We start from the raw sequence: 16,524 nt of genomic DNA on the forward strand, positions 1-16,524 counted from the left end.
CGGGAAAATAATCTACCGGCAATCCCTACACGCAAAAATACGAGTGACCGCTCTAAAATACATGGAATCAAGGTTCCTAAAACTTGGACATTTAATCTACGGCATACGGGCAGTCCAGACACGCGCGAAAGATATTACGGGACGCAAACAAAATAGGACAGCACGCTAAACTAGGTGTGAGGCACGCTAAACGACTTCAAACAAATATGCAAGTTGGATAATCGTATTCTACGCGAAATTCTACGCTAAAACCATATATAGATCACCTCGATCCGACTTACGGAATAAAAGTTACGGGGGTTTTACTAAACGTCTAATATACATATATTTTGCTGGAATTTAGATAATTCCGAAAATCACCCTAATTCATTAATGGGCCGAACAGAGGCACTACATAGATAAAAGGTGCACAGGCGGGGGGGGGGGGGGGATCTCACGTCTCCTTGGGCCGGTTGTGGAGATGGGCCGGGGTCGGTGGAGAAGGCTGAGGCAGGCCTGGCCTGCTGGAGGAGGCCGGTCGCGGTGGCAGGCCGAGGGGTGCTGCGGCTCGGGAGGCCGACTGGGCCGGTCCAGGGAGGCGCGGCCCAAGGCGCCTACCAGCGAAGCGCTCGAGGCTTCGTCTCCAGCTCGCTTGCGAGCGTCTGCAACCGGCGGCTGGCGGCGGGGCTGCATGCAGGTCCGTGGCGAGGACGGGGCGAGGAGACACCGGCGAGGGGCGCGGTGGCCCTCTGGGAAGACGACGGCTGGCGGCGCGAGGAGCAGGGGGCGCGGATCCGAGACGGCGGAGCGCGGGAGATCGGGCCGGCGGGGCGCAGCGTGGGACCCAGGCGGCGGAGCGCTCGAGGCGGCGGCCCGATCTGGCGGCGGCGGCGCTCGGGAGCGGGGCTCCGGATCGGGGCTGGCAGCGAGGCTGCTGCCTCGGGAGGAGGGGCTCGGGCTGCGGGGCTGAACGGCGGCGGCTGCATGCCCGAGGCGGCGGCCACATGGGCTCGGCGGGCCGCGCGCGGGCTCCGGCGGCTGGGGGGGGAGGAGAGAGAGGGCAGGTGGGAGGCTAGGGTTTCGGGTAGGTTGCACGGATTTTGAGGCAGAGGGGGAGTGGCTCTCTAATTAATGGCATGGGGGCTATATATAGACAAACGGGGGGGGGGGGGGGCTCGGTTAACCGGAATTTCGTTCCGGATCCAACCGCGGGGTCAGATTCGGACGATTCCGAACGCGGGTATGGGTACGTGGCCGTGTAGAGGGGATATTCAGAGACGAGAGGGAGAACGGGCGGCGCGGCAACGCAATTTAAAACACCGGAACACGTCCGACGGTAGACCGAATACGGTGCCGTTACGGTCGACCGTTCGGGTACCAGACGGTCTCGGATCACGACGAAATTCGACAGGCGGCCTGGCTATAACTAATCTCGACCACATGCCAAGTTTCACCTCGGTTAGAGAAAGTTTTACGCACACTTTAAAAACAGAGTTACGACGGTGCCGCGGGGCGTGCGTGTGCGGTCAGGCTCGGAACGAACAACGACGAACGCGAAGAGAAGCGGCAACTAATAACGGATGCAACGTTTGAAAACGGGCGACAAGGGAGACGTCGATGCAATGCAGATGATGCGCATGATGCGATGATGATGCGACAAATAAAATAGGCACACGACGAAAACGGAAGGAAGGGGGAATCTTCTGGAACGTCGGCACCGGGCTGTCACAACTCTCCTACACTACAAGAGGATCTCGCCCCGAGATCCAAGAATGAAAGGTGGAGAGGATGAGAAAGCAAGAGGTAAAAATTTAGTCGCTTCTTTGACAAACGAGTGAAACCAACGATACTTGAAGGTTGCAAGGAGATGAGGACTGATATGAGAGACGAGCAAGAATTCATGGAAAATTTCGGCAGCACTTCGGTAGGAAAATGGGACAAAAAATTCGATAAGATGGTAGAATTAGACAATATTCACAAAAAACAAGTAAATAGAAAAAGGGAACACCATGATCTTGATAGAACAACAAGATTGACCCAAAATAGCAATAACACAATGCCTCCGGAAGAATATAATAGGAACTAGCTCATACGGAAGAAGAGAATGAAGAAAGAAATGACAACTATCATCACGATAGAATTGAAGAGCCTCCGGATAGAGAATTGACAGAGTAGTTGGAAAATCAACATCGAGGAACAAGATAGTAGTGGGCTTATGAAAATCATCTCACATTTATGAGGTGACAACCACCCACTAAAGAAACAAGGACAGATTGGGAGCAACAAGATATGAACAATTTCTTACACCAAGAGGATACATTGAGAACTTGGATTAATGACAAGCACCATGATAGCAGCAATCCATAGGAAAAGCTTTAGGTGAAATCCAACCCAAGATAGCTCAATGAAGAAACCATGAGTTGAGAATATCACATGATCATAGAATTGGTGGGTTTAATTATCTCATACTTGAAAGGAAATCTCTTCGAGGCTCCTACACTAACAAGAATGCTATAATACCACCTCAAAGGATAAAGGAAGAACAATTGCACTGGAGACGCAAGAGAAAGAATACTTGAGGTACTCCAACAGAATCTTGAAGAACACCTGAGAATGGATTGAAACCTTGATGAACCACCATGAAGGACCTCCGTATACAAATGAAATATGCAACGATATGAAGGTAAAAAAGAATAAGATTATGACCTTGCCAAGATTTAGATGAAGCCTCACAAAGAGATACTTCAAAGAACTTGGAACTCCGGAAAAGAAAGATAGGCACTTGAGAAAAGAATTGATATCATGAGGCACTCCGGAAGAAGAATTGAAATATCTTGGAAGAAGGAAGAACAAGAATAAGAATTAAGTTATGCTTATCCTTCATCAAGTTTAATTGATGACAAGCAACAGATTTAGCATACCACTTATTCTAGCAGAGAGATAAGAACCACTTGAGGCATGATTGATGGAAGCACCGGTAAGAATTCACAATTGAATGGAAAAACCAAGAATTAATGGACATACATGAGAATGAAGAGTTCATGAGCCACCTGAGAGAAAACTTGAAAAAGGCGCCTGAATAACCGAGAGACGAACGAAGAGACAACAGTTAAGAAGAATTGAGGATGAAGCTGAAAGCTGAGAACGAAGAATCTTCTAAAATGATGGCCTTCGCAGGATCGAGAATGAAAACAACTCAGAAATGCACCGGATAGGAAGAAAGGGATTACTCATGATTGGAACAATTAAGATGATGGCACCAAGCTGAAATGATGAATCTACTAGAGAATGGACCAAGATTTGAGTGAAACACTCCTTCAGATTTCCAAACTGAGAATGATGACGAGAAACAACACCACGAATAACTGAGACACTCCGGAATAAAGAAGAATGCAAGGTTGAGCCAAATATGAGAATAATTCGAATAGATCTTAAAGAAAGAATATGACTGATGAAATTCATACCTACGTCATAGTTGAAAAGAATTAACGACCTCCGGATAATTACAAGAGCCAGACAAGATCCTGGGAAAACCTGTGGGTTATGGGCCCACTCAAAGAAATCACCGTTGAAACAATTGCTAGAACGAGAGATATTGCACCTGTATAAGAAAACTAGATGAGGTTAGCACCTCAAAATAATTAAAAGAATTGAAAACGAGAAACTACTGAAATATCTTCAACGCTCCGGATGAAAAGAGAGGAATGAAAAACAAGATATGCTCATAAGAATTTAACATAGGAAAGAATTAAAAGGATAAATAGGATATGATGAACACGGACAACTGAATTAAATTCACCGAAAAGATAACAAGATTGAATAAAGATGAGCACGAAGCTCCTGAGAATCTTCGCGATGAATCACCGGTTACGAAAGAAAGAAGAGATAGCGGAAGCATCACTGAAATGAAATGTAGTTGGATGAAATCCAATCACTGAAGAAAAAGGGCGGGAGGGCGGGGAAAAACAAAGACAACTTGGGACGGATGAGATGAACTCCGGAATAAAATGAGAGAATGATCTTGCAAAATTGGAGAGGATATGATTACTTGAAGAGAAACACACCGGTTGAAAAAGAATTAGCACGACGACTCCGGTTGACAAGAAATGATAAGACAATCTGATTGAGCAAAGAATTGCATTCACATAAAAATATGAGAACACAGATTAGGAAAGATCTGAAATCACCATTGACATCGAAGCAACTCGAATTACCATAATTCAACAACACAAAGGGTGAGGATTATGAAACAAGCCAGAACAAACTCATGAGAAAGATTTCATCCGATATTTTCGTGGACAGGATCGCACGGGCTCGATTTTACAGTAGCCATCAAGTGCAAGGCAGTGCACCCGACATACGAAGCGTCCCCGAGTCGTAGCAAGCTACAAGGACTCTTTAAGACACAACGTGTACCGCTGTAAGTCGACCGTGAACAAACGAATCCACTAGATGTCGAACCCCAACCTAACATCATGCATTTGTTGGAAGATTGTCCTATAAGCAACTACTTGAATTCCCACCTATGAATTCCCGAAATATCTGGTCATGCAATCTGGTACACGGATACAAGGAGTAATAATCACACAACTCCTATACTAACCCGTCACCTGTATCACATCCGTCAACACACGACCAGAATCTCGGACCTTCATCTACAACAGACCCTCGTGATCACAACGATACAAAGTATGGCAGTACTCCCGAACAATCTGCACCAGTACTCGGGACATCGGGGTTATCTCGCCACTACTAGTATTGAAGCAATTACGAACATCCTTCGTTCTTAGATACCAAGAAATCTGAATGATAACGATGTGCTCGAGAATCCCCTGGAGCTCAACTCCCCGGAAGAAAATCAAGTCAGACAGGAGGCACCAAGACAAAACTCCGTCACATCAGCATCATATAGATTCCAAGAATATCCGCGTGATCCCAAATTTTTTTTGAGTGGGAAGAGGAGTAGAGTTACAATATTACGTCAAGATTCCTCACCAGAGCATAGAAGAGGAGAAAAAAAAAGAATCCTACTCTCCGATATATAAGTAAGACTCAAATAGTTTTTCACTAGACTCGACTCGGCCAAGTTCGATCAATCAAGGGGGCTCCTAGGTCGGTACTGCTCTGATACCAACTTGTCGCGCCCAAGATGCGACCCTATCCTCAATTTGGCACGAGGGCCTCGTCAGCGATAGAAGCGCATCTCGTCGTGTCGCAAGAATGGATATCGTTACAAGTACATGTACTGAAAAAGAAGAGATATATAAAGAGTTGGCTTACACTCGCACAAGCTACATCAGAGTCACATTAGTACATTACATAATCATCAAGAGTAAGAGCAGGGTCCGACTACGGACGAAAACAAATGAGAAAAGAAGAACGACGTCCATCCTTGCTATCCCAGGCTGCCGGCCTGGAACCCATCCTAGATCGATGAAGAAGAAGAAGAAGAAGCAACTCCAAATGTACAATCAAGCGCTCGCGTCAATTTACCTTTACCTGTACCTGTAACTGGTGTTGTAGTAATCTGTGAGCCACAGGGGACTCAGCAATCTCATTTCCAAAGGTATCAAGACAAGCAAAGCTTAATGGGTGAGGTATGGTTAAGTGGTGAGGTTGCAGCAGCGCCTAAGCATATATTTGGTGGCTAACTTACGAGTACAAGAAATAAGAGGGGAAGGTCTACGCATAGCGGACGTGAACTACAGATGGTCAAATGAATGATCCTGAACACCTACCTACGTCAGACATAACCCCACCGTGTCCTCGATCGGAGAAAAAACTCATGAAAGAGACAGTCACGGTTACGCACACAGTTGGCATATTTTAATTAAGTTAACTTCAAGTTATCTAGAACCAGTGTTAAACAAAGTTTCCACGTTGCCACATAACCGCGGGCACGGCTTTCCGAAAGAGTTAACCCTGCAGGGGTGCTCCAACTAGTCCATCACAAATTACCACAAGCCGCATAGAAATCCTCAATCACGAAGCTCGCGATCTCGTCGGATTCCCTAGTGGAAAACCTCAACTCTGAGATTACCCAAAGCATCACCGGAATCCCGATGCACAAGATATCTCGTCAAAGGTAAAACTAATCCAGCAAGGCCGCCCGACGTGTCGACGATCCCGATAGGAGTCGCGTACCTCGTTCTCAGGACACGACGGATGAGCGATGGTTACCACGCCAAACGCCGAGTTGCCCCGGGTAGCGTTAATAAGCTGCTCTGTTTTGGACCAACACTCATGAGGAGCACTGGCCTGGGGGTTGATTAAAATAGTCCACGGGTGCCGGCGGGTCCCTATGCAATTTTATTAGGTGATTAGGCAAATGTAGTACCAATGTTGGGCCTTGCCAGGCCAGCTTTAATCTAAAACGAATTATCAAGGGGGTCCCGATAACAACCCCGATTGTGTTAGGAGCGCTCATTTATGGAACATAACACCGGTAGCCGGAAACTAAAGGGGCAAAGGTGGAACAAAACACCAGGCTAGAAAAGGGCCGAGCCTTCCACCTTTTACCAAGTATATATGTGCATTAAATTAAATAGCAATTAATATGGTGATATAACAAGGAACCCATGCTTTCACATGGAAGAAATGCACCTGCAACTAGCAACGCTAACACAGGATTAAGCAAGCAGTAACATAGCCAATCAGTGGTTTGCTAGGTTGAACAGGTTGAAGGTTAACATGGCATTGTTGAGAGGCTGACATTTAACAGGTGGTAGGCAACGAGTCATAATCGATAGAAGCGATAAAACTAGCATGGCAATGATAGTAATGGTATCTGGGGAAATGATCATCTTGCCTGAGATCCCGCTTGGAAGAAGAATGACTCCGTGAAGCAGACGAACCGATATAGTCGAACGGGTCCTCACATCCGACACGCTTGCGGAACTCTATCGAGACGAAGCAACCCGGAAACACGAATCAACACACGAATTCACCACACGATGCACAACACATATGATGCATGAGCAGTTGAATACATGCAAGACACGGCATGACAATTCACACAATCAATCACTACACATTAAGTGTAGTTCAATATGCAAAGAGTTGCATATTGACGATACTCCACGTCTATTTATTTAGTTCTATCCCGATTAGTTATACGGCAATATTAAATGTGTTTAAACATGGCAAGAGGTGAAGCGGAAATTAAACTACTTATCTAGGCATTTTAAATGAGGTCGGAAATGTCTATAGCACCTCCGAAACGACCTCACAAGTTAATTTACAATTCTGCCCAGATCTGAACTAATGCATTTAATTGGTTGTTAAACAGCAAAACAAATAGGTTCACCTGATTCTACGCGTCAAGACAAGCAATCTACACATAAAGAACATCTCCAACGGAGCTACGGATCAAAAGATACAAGCATCGCAAGATATGATGGCATGAATGCAATATGTGTGCAACGGCGGTCACGAGCACTTCAAAACATACAAACAGCAAGAGAAAATGAAACTACACGAGATTCTAAGCAAGTTTCATGTAGGACACGATCAAATCGGAGCTACGGTTCAAAAACTGCGAGCAAAACAAGAAATGGCTACAATCTGCCAAAATCAGCCACATAGCATTTTCTACGCCCCACAACTACGGCTACACAACTCCGATATGCTCAAGCAAGGCATGGCACGAAAGAGGGAAAGAAGCACTACTACAAACAACTAACAACAACTAGCATGGCAGCAAGGAGCACTAGGAAAAGAAGACACAAAATGGCATCTCACACACTATTTCAGACTTAGTGAAAATTACACCTCATGAAAGTGCAGTTTTCGATCTGAAGCTATATTGACAGCAGCAAAACCTATAGCTACAGGACTCCAAATGACATGAAACTTTACAGAATGCTAAAAAAACACAAGGGGTACAACTAACTCCATTGGACCAACCTCAAAAGAGCTACAGATCAGAAGATGCAAGCAAGACAAGACAGCAACAAAATATAACAGATTCCAGACTTAGAAATATTTCAACTCCTCTAAAACAACACTATTTCTAGCAACTTGAGAGCAAGAAAACAACACCTAAACATGCATTTCTATTGCAACTAAAAATACCAGGGGCTAAACAAAACATCCAAGATCAACTCTCTAGTTGACAACTCCGTCAAACGAAGCACGGAATAAATCCTATGAATTAAACAAAAGGGCATCACGGCAAAATATCGCGCGAACTAACTTCCTCGAATGGCAAAACTAATTGCACAGAAAAATCACATGGATTTTTCTACCCCGGAAACATATAAAATATGTGGGGTTTGCAACACAAAATAATGTCGCACCTAAATGCGAGAAAATAACCTATATACGGGAAAATAATCTACCGGCAATCCCTACACGCAAAAATACGAGTGACCGCTCTAAAATACATGGAATCAAGGTTCCTAAAACTTGGACATTTAATCTACGGCATACGGGCAGTCCGGACACGCGCGAAAGATATTACGGGACGCAAACAAAATAGGACAGCACGCTAAACTAGGTGTGAGGCACGCTAAACGACTTCAAACAAATATGCAAGTTGGATAATCGTATTCTACGCGAAATTCTACGCTAAAACCATATATAGATCACCTCGATCCGACTTACGGAATAAAAGTTACGGGGGTTTTACTAAACGTCTAATATACATATATTTTGCTGGAATTTAGATAATTCCGAAAATCACCCTAATTCACTAATGGGCCGAACAGAGGCACTACATAGATAAAAGGTGCACAGGCGGGGGGGGGGGGGATCTCACGTCTCCTTGGGCCGGTTGTGGAGATGGGCCGGGGTCGGTGGAGAAGGCTGAGGCAGGCCTGGCCTGCTGGAGGAGGCCGGTCGCGGTGGCAGGCCGAGGGGTGCTGCGGCTCGGGAGGCCGACTGGGCCGGTCCAGGGAGGCGCGGCCCAAGGCGCCTACCAGCGAAGCGCTCGAGGCTTCGTCTCCAGCTCGCTTGCGAGCGTCTGCAACCGGCGGCTGGCGGCGGGGCTGCATGCAGGTCCGTGGCGAGGACGGGGCGAGGAGACACCGGCGAGGGGCGCGGTGGCCCTCTGGGAAGACGACGGCTGGCGGCGCGAGGAGCAGGGGGCGCGGATCCGAGACGGCGGAGCGCGGGAGATCGGGCCGGCGGGGCGCAGCGTGGGACCCAGGCGGCGGAGCGCTCGAGGCGGCGGCCCGATCTGGCGGCGGCGGCGCTCGGGAGCGGGGCTCCGGATCGGGGCTGGCAGCGAGGCTGCTGCCTCGGGAGGAGGGGCTCGGGCTGCGGGGCTGAACGGCGGCGGCTGCATGCCCGAGGCGGCGGCCACATGGGCTCGGCGGGCCGCGCGCGGGCTCCGGCGGCTGGGGGGGAGGAGAGAGAGGGCAGGTGGGAGGCTAGGGTTTCGGGTAGGTTGCACGGATTTTGAGGCAGAGGGGGAGTGGCTCTCTAATTAATGGCATGGGGGGCTATATATAGACAAACGGGGGGGGGGGGGGCTCGGTTAACCGGAATTTCGTTCCGGATCCAACCGCGGGGTCAGATTCGGACGATTTCGAACGCGGGTATGGGTACGTGGCCGTGTAGAGGGGATATTCAGAGACGAGAGGGAGAACGGGCGGCGCGGCAACGCAATTTAAAACACCGGAACACGTCCGACGGTAGACCGAATACGGTGCCGTTACGGTCGACCGTTCGGGTACCAGACGGTCTCGGATCACGACGAAATTCGACAGGCGGCCTGGCTATAACTAATCTCGACCACATGCCAAGTTTCACCTCGGTTAGAGAAAGTTTTACGCACACTTTAAAAACAGAGTTACGACGGTGTCGCGGGCGCGTGCGTGTGCGGTCAGGCTCGGAACGAACAACGACGAACGCGAAGAGAAGCGGCAACTAATAACGGATGCAACGTTTGAAAACGGGCGACAAGGGAGACGCCGATGCAATGCAGATGATGCGCATGATGCGATGATGATGCGACAAATAAAATAGGCACACGACGAAAACGGAAGGAAGGGGGAATCTTCTGGAACGTCGGCACCGGGCTGTCACAACTCTCCTACACTACAAGAGGATCTCGCCCCGAGATCCAAGAATGAAAGGTGGAGAGGATGAGAAAGCAAGAGGTAAAAATTTAGTCGCTTCTTTGACAAACGAGTGAAACCAACGATCCTTGAAGGTTGCAAGGAGATGAGGACTGATATGAGAGACGAGCAAGAATTCATGGAAAATTTCGGCAGCACTTCGGTAGGAAAATGGGACAAAAAATTCGATAAGATGGTAGAATTAGACAATATTCACAAAAAACAAGTAAATAGAAAAAGGGAACACCATGATCTTGATAGAACAACAAGATTGACCCAAAATAGCAATAACACAATGCCTCCGGAAGAATATAATAGGAACTAGCTCATACGGAAGAAGAGAATGAAGAAAGAAATGACAACTATCATCACGATAGAATTGAAGAGCCTCCGGATAGAGAATTGACAGAGTAGTTGGAAAATCAACATCGAGGAACAAGATAGTAGTGGGCTTATGAAAATCATCTCACATTTATGAGGTGACAACCACCCACTAAAGAAACAAGGACAGATTGGGAGCAACAAGATATGAACAATTTCTTACACCAAGAGGATACATTGAGAACTTGGATTAATGACAAGCACCATGATAGCAGCAATCCATAGGAAAAGCTTTAGGTGAAATCCAACCCAAGATAGCTCAATGAAGAAACCATGAGTTGAGAATATCACATGATCATAGAATTGGTGGGTTTAATTATCTCATACTTGAAAGGAAATCTCTTCGAGGCTCCTACACTAACAAGAATGCTATAATACCACCTCAAAGGATAAAGGAAGAACAATTGCACTGGAGACGCAAGAGAAAGAATACTTGAGGTACTCCAACAGAATCTTGAAGAACACCTGAGAATGGATTGAAACCTTGATGAACCACCATGAAGGACCTCCGTATACAAATGAAATATGCAACGATATGAAGGTAAAAAAGAATAAGATTATGACCTTGCCAAGATTTAGATGAAGCCTCACAAAGAGATACTTCAAAGAACTTGGAACTCCGGAAAAGAAAGATAGGCACTTGAGAAAAGAATTGATATCATGAGGCACTCCGGAAGAAGAATTGAAATATCTTGGAAGAAGGAAGAACAAGAATAAGAATTAAGTTATGCTTATCCTTCATCAAGTTTAATTGATGACAAGCAACAGATTTAGCATACCACTTATTCTAGCAGAGAGATAAGAACCACTTGAGGCATGATTGATGGAAGCACCGGTAAGAATTCACAATTGAATGGAAAAACCAAGAATTAATGGACATACATGAGAATGAAGAGTTCATGAGCCACCTGAGAGAAAACTTGAAAAAGGCGCCTGAATAACCGAGAGACGAACGAAGAGACAACAGTTAAGAAGAATTGAGGATGAAGCTGAAAGCTGAGAACGAAGAATCTTCTAAAATGATGGCCTTCGCAGGATCGAGAATGAAAACAACTCAGAAATGCACCGGATAGGAAGAAAGGGATTACTCATGATTGGAACAATTAAGATGATGGCACCAAGCTGAAATGATGAATCTACTAGAGAATGGACCAAGATTTGAGTGAAACACTCCTTCAGATTTCCAAACTGAGAATGATGACGAGAAACAACACCATGAATAACTGAGACACTCCGGAATAAAGAAGAATGCAAGGTTGAGCCAAATATGAGAATAATTCGAATAGATCTTAAAGAAAGAATATGACTGATGAAATTCATACCTACGTCATAGTTGAAAAGAATTAACGACCTCCGGATAATTACAAGAGCCAGACAAGATCCTGGGAAAACCTGTGGGTTATGGGCCCACTCAAAGAAATCACCGTTGAAACAATTGCTAGAACGAGAGATATTGCACCTGTATAAGAAAACTAGATGAGGTTAGCACCTCAAAATAATTAAAAGAATTGAAAACGAGAAACTACTGAAATATCTTCAACGCTCCGGATGAAAAGAGAGGAATGAAAAACAAGATATGCTCATAAGAATTTAACATAGGAAAGAATTAAAAGGATAAATAGGATATGATGAACACGGACAACTGAATTAAATTCACCGAAAAGATAACAAGATTGAATAAAGATGAGCACGAAGCTCCTGAGAATCTTCACGATGAATCACCGGTTACGAAAGAAAGAAGAGATAGCGGAAGCATCACTGAAATGAAATGTAGTTGGATGAAATCCAATCACTGAAGAAAAAGGGCGGGAGGGCGGGGAAAAACAAAGACAACTTGGGACGGATGAGATGAACTCCGGAATAAAATGAGAGAATGATCTTGCAAAATTGGAGAGGATATGATTACTTGAAGAGAAACACACCGGTTGAAAAAGAATTAGCACGACGACTCCGGTTGACAAGAAATGATAAGACAATCTGATTGAGCAAAGAATTGCATTCACATAAAAATATGAGAACACAGATTAGGAAAGATCTGAAATCACCATTGACATCGAAGCAACTCGAATTACCATAATTCAACAACACAAAGGGTGAGGATTATGAAACAAGCCAGAACAAACTCATGAGAAAGATTTCATCCGATATTTTCGTGGACAGGATCGCACGGGCTCGATTTTACAGTAGCCATCAAGTGCAAGGCAGTGCACCCGACATACGAAGCGTCCCCGAGTCGTAGCAAGCTACAAGGACTCTTTAAGACACAACGTGTACCGCTGTAAGTCGACCGTGAACAAACGAATCCACTAGATGTCGAACCCCAACCTAACATCATGCATTTGTTGGAAGATTGTCCTATAAGCAACTACTTGAATTCCCACCTATGAATTCCCGAAATATCTGATCATGCAATCTGGTACACGGATACAAGGAGTAATAATCACACAACTCCTATACTAACCCGTCACCTGTATCACATCCGTCAACACACGACCAGAATCTCGGACCTTCATCTACAACAGACCCTCGTGATCACAACGATACAAAGTATGGCAGTACTCCCAAACAATCTGCACCAGTACTCGGGACATCGGGGTTATCTCGCCACTACTAGTATTGAAGCAATTACGAACATCCTTCGTTCTTAGATACCAAGAAATCTGAATGATAACGATGTGCTCGAGAATCCCCTGGAGCTCAACTCCCCGGAAGAAAATCAAGTCAGACAGGAGGCACCAAGACAAAACTCCGTCACATCAGCATCATATAGATTCCAAGAATATCCGCGTGATCCCAAAATTTTTTTGAGTGGGAAGAGGAGTAGAATTACAATATTACGTCAAGATTCCTCACCAGAGCATAGAAGAGGAGAAAAAAAAGAATCCTACTCTCCGATATATAAGTAAGACTCAAATAGTTTTTCACTAGACTCGACTCGGCCAAGTTCGATCAATCAAGGGGGCTCCTAGGTCGGTACTGCTCTGATACCAACTTGTCACGCCCAAGATGCGACCCTATCCTCAATTTGGCACGAGGGCCTCGTCAGGGATAGAAGCGCATCTCGTCGTGTCGCAAGAATGGATATCGTTACAAGTACATGTACTGAAAAAGAAGAGATATATAAAGAGTTGGCTTACACTCGCACAAGCTACATCAGAGTCACATTAGTACATTACATAATCATCAAGAGTAAGAGCAGGGTCCGACTACGGACGAAAACTCACGAAAGAGACAGTCACGGTTACACACACAGTTGGCATATTTTAATTAAGTTAACTTCAAGTTATCTAGAACCAGTGTTAAACAAAGTTTCCACGTTGCCACATAACCGCGGGCACGGCTTTCCGAAAGAGTTAACCCTGCAGGGGTGCTCCAACTAGTCCATCACAAATTACCACAAGCCGCATAGAAATCCTCAATCACGAAGCTCGCGATCTCGTCGGATTCCCTAGTGGAAAACCTCAACTCTGAGATTACCCAAAGCATCACCGGAATCCCGATGCACAAGATATCTCGTCAAAGGTAAAACTAATCCAGCAAGGCCGCCCGACGTGTCGACGATCCCGATAGGAGTCGCGTACCTCGTTCTCAGGACACGACGGATGAGCGATGGTTACCACGCCAAACGCCGAGTTGCCCCGGGTAGCGTTAATAAGCTGCTCTGTTTTGGACCAACACTCATGAGGAGCACTGGCCTGGGGGTTGATTAAAATAGTCCACGGGTGCCGGCGGGTCCCTATGCAATTTTATTAGGTGATTAGGCAAATGTAGTACCAATGTTGGGCCTTGCCAGGCCAGCTTTAATCTAAAACGAATTATCAAGGGGGTCCCGATAACAACCCCGATTGTGTTAGGAGCGCTCATTTATGGAACATAACACCGGTAGCCGGAAACTAAAGGGGCAAAGGTGGAACAAAACACCAGGCTAGAAAAGGGCCGAGCCTTCCACCTTTTACCAAGTATATATGTGCATTAAATTAAATAGCAATTAATATGGTGATATAACAAGGAACCCATGCTTTCACATGGAAGAAATGCACCTGCAACTAGCAACGCTAACACAGGATTAAGCAAGCAGTAACATAGCCAATCAGTGGTTTGCTAGGTTGAACAGGTTGAAGGTTAACATGGCATTGTTGAGAGGCTGACATTTAACAGGTGGTAGGCAACGAGTCATAATCGATAGAAGCGATAAAACTAGCATGGCAATGATAGTAATGGTATCTGGGGAAATGATCATCTTGCCTGAGATCCCGCTTGGAAGAAGAATGACTCCGTGAAGCAGACGAACCGATATAGTCGAACGGGTCCTCACATCCGACACGCTTGCGGAACTCTATCGAGACGAAGCAACCCGGAAACACGAATCAACACACGAATTCACCACACGATGCACAACACATATGATGCATGAGCAGTTGAATACATGCAAGACACGGCATGACAATTCACACAATCAATCACTACACATTAAGTGTAGTTCAATATGCAAAGAGTTGCATATTGACGATACTCCACGTCTATTTATTTAGTTCTATCCCGATTAGTTATACGGCAATATTAAATGTGTTTAAACATGGCAAGAGGTGAAGCGGAAATTAAACTACTTATCTAGGCATTTTAAATGAGGTCGGAAATGTCTATAGCACCTCCGAAACGACCTCACAAGTTAATTTACAATTCTGCCCAGATCTGAACTAATGCATTTAATTGGTTGTTAAACAGCAAAACAAATAGGTTCACCTGATTCTACGCGTCAAGACAAGCAATCTACACATAAAGAACATCTCCAACGGAGCTACGGATCAAAAGATACAAGCATCGCAAGATATGATGGCATGAATGCAATATGTGTGCAACGGCGGTCACGAGCACTTCAAAACATACAAACAGCAAGAGAAAATGAAACTACACGAGATTCTAAGCAAGTTTCATGTAGGACACGATCAAATCGGAGCTACGGTTCAAAAACTGCGAGCAAAACAAGAAATGGCTACAATCTGCCAAAATCAGCCACATAGCATTTTCTACGCCCCACAACTACGGCTACACAACTCCGATATGCTCAAGCAAGGCATGGCACGAAAGAGGGAAAGAAGCACTACTACAAACAACTAACAACAACTAGCATGGCAGCAAGGAGCACTAGGAAAAGAAGACACAAAATGGCATCTCACACACTATTTCAGACTTAGTGAAAATTACACCTCATGAAAGTGCAGTTTTCGATCTGAAGCTATATTGACAGCAGCAAAACCTATAGCTACAGGACTCCAAATGGCATGAAACTTTACAGAATGCTAAAGAAACACAAGGGGTACAACTAACTCCATTGGACCAACCTCAAAAGAGCTACAGATCAGAAGATGCAAGCAAGACAAGACAGCAACAAAATATAACCGATTCCAGACTTAGAAATATTTCAGCTCCTCTAAAACAGCACTATTTCTAGCAACTTGAGAGCAAGCAAACAACACCTAAACATGCATTTCTATTGCAACTAAAAATACCAGGGGCTAAACAAAACATCCAAGATCAACTCTCTAGTTGACAACTCCGTCAAACGAAGCACGGAATAAATCCTACGAATTAAACAAAAGGGCATCACGGCAAAATATCGCGCGAACTAACTTGCTCGAATGGCAAAACTAATTGCACAGAAAAATCACATGGATTTTTCTACCCCGGAAACATATAAAATATGTGGGGTTTGCAACACAAAATAATGCCGCACCTAAATGCGAGAAAATAACCTATATACGGGAAAATAATCTACCGGCAATCCCTACACGCAAAAATACAAGTGGCCGCTCTAAAATACATGGAATCAAGGTTCCTAAAACTTGGACATTTAATCTACGGCATACGGGCAGTCCGGACACGCGCGAAAGATATTATGGGACGCAAACAAAATAGGACAGCACGCTAAATTAGGTGTTAGACACGCTAAACGACTTCAAACAAATATGCAAGTTGGATAATCATATTCTACGCCAAAACCATATATAGATCACCTCGATCCGACTTGCGGAATAAAAGTTACGGGGGTTTTACTAAACGTCTAATATACGTATATTTTGCTGGAATTTAGATAATTCCGAGA

This window comes from Hordeum vulgare, chromosome 1H (assembly GCF_904849725.1).
Source record: "Hordeum vulgare subsp. vulgare chromosome 1H, MorexV3_pseudomolecules_assembly, whole genome shotgun sequence".
In the NCBI taxonomy this organism is placed as follows: Eukaryota; Viridiplantae; Streptophyta; class Magnoliopsida; order Poales; family Poaceae; genus Hordeum; species Hordeum vulgare.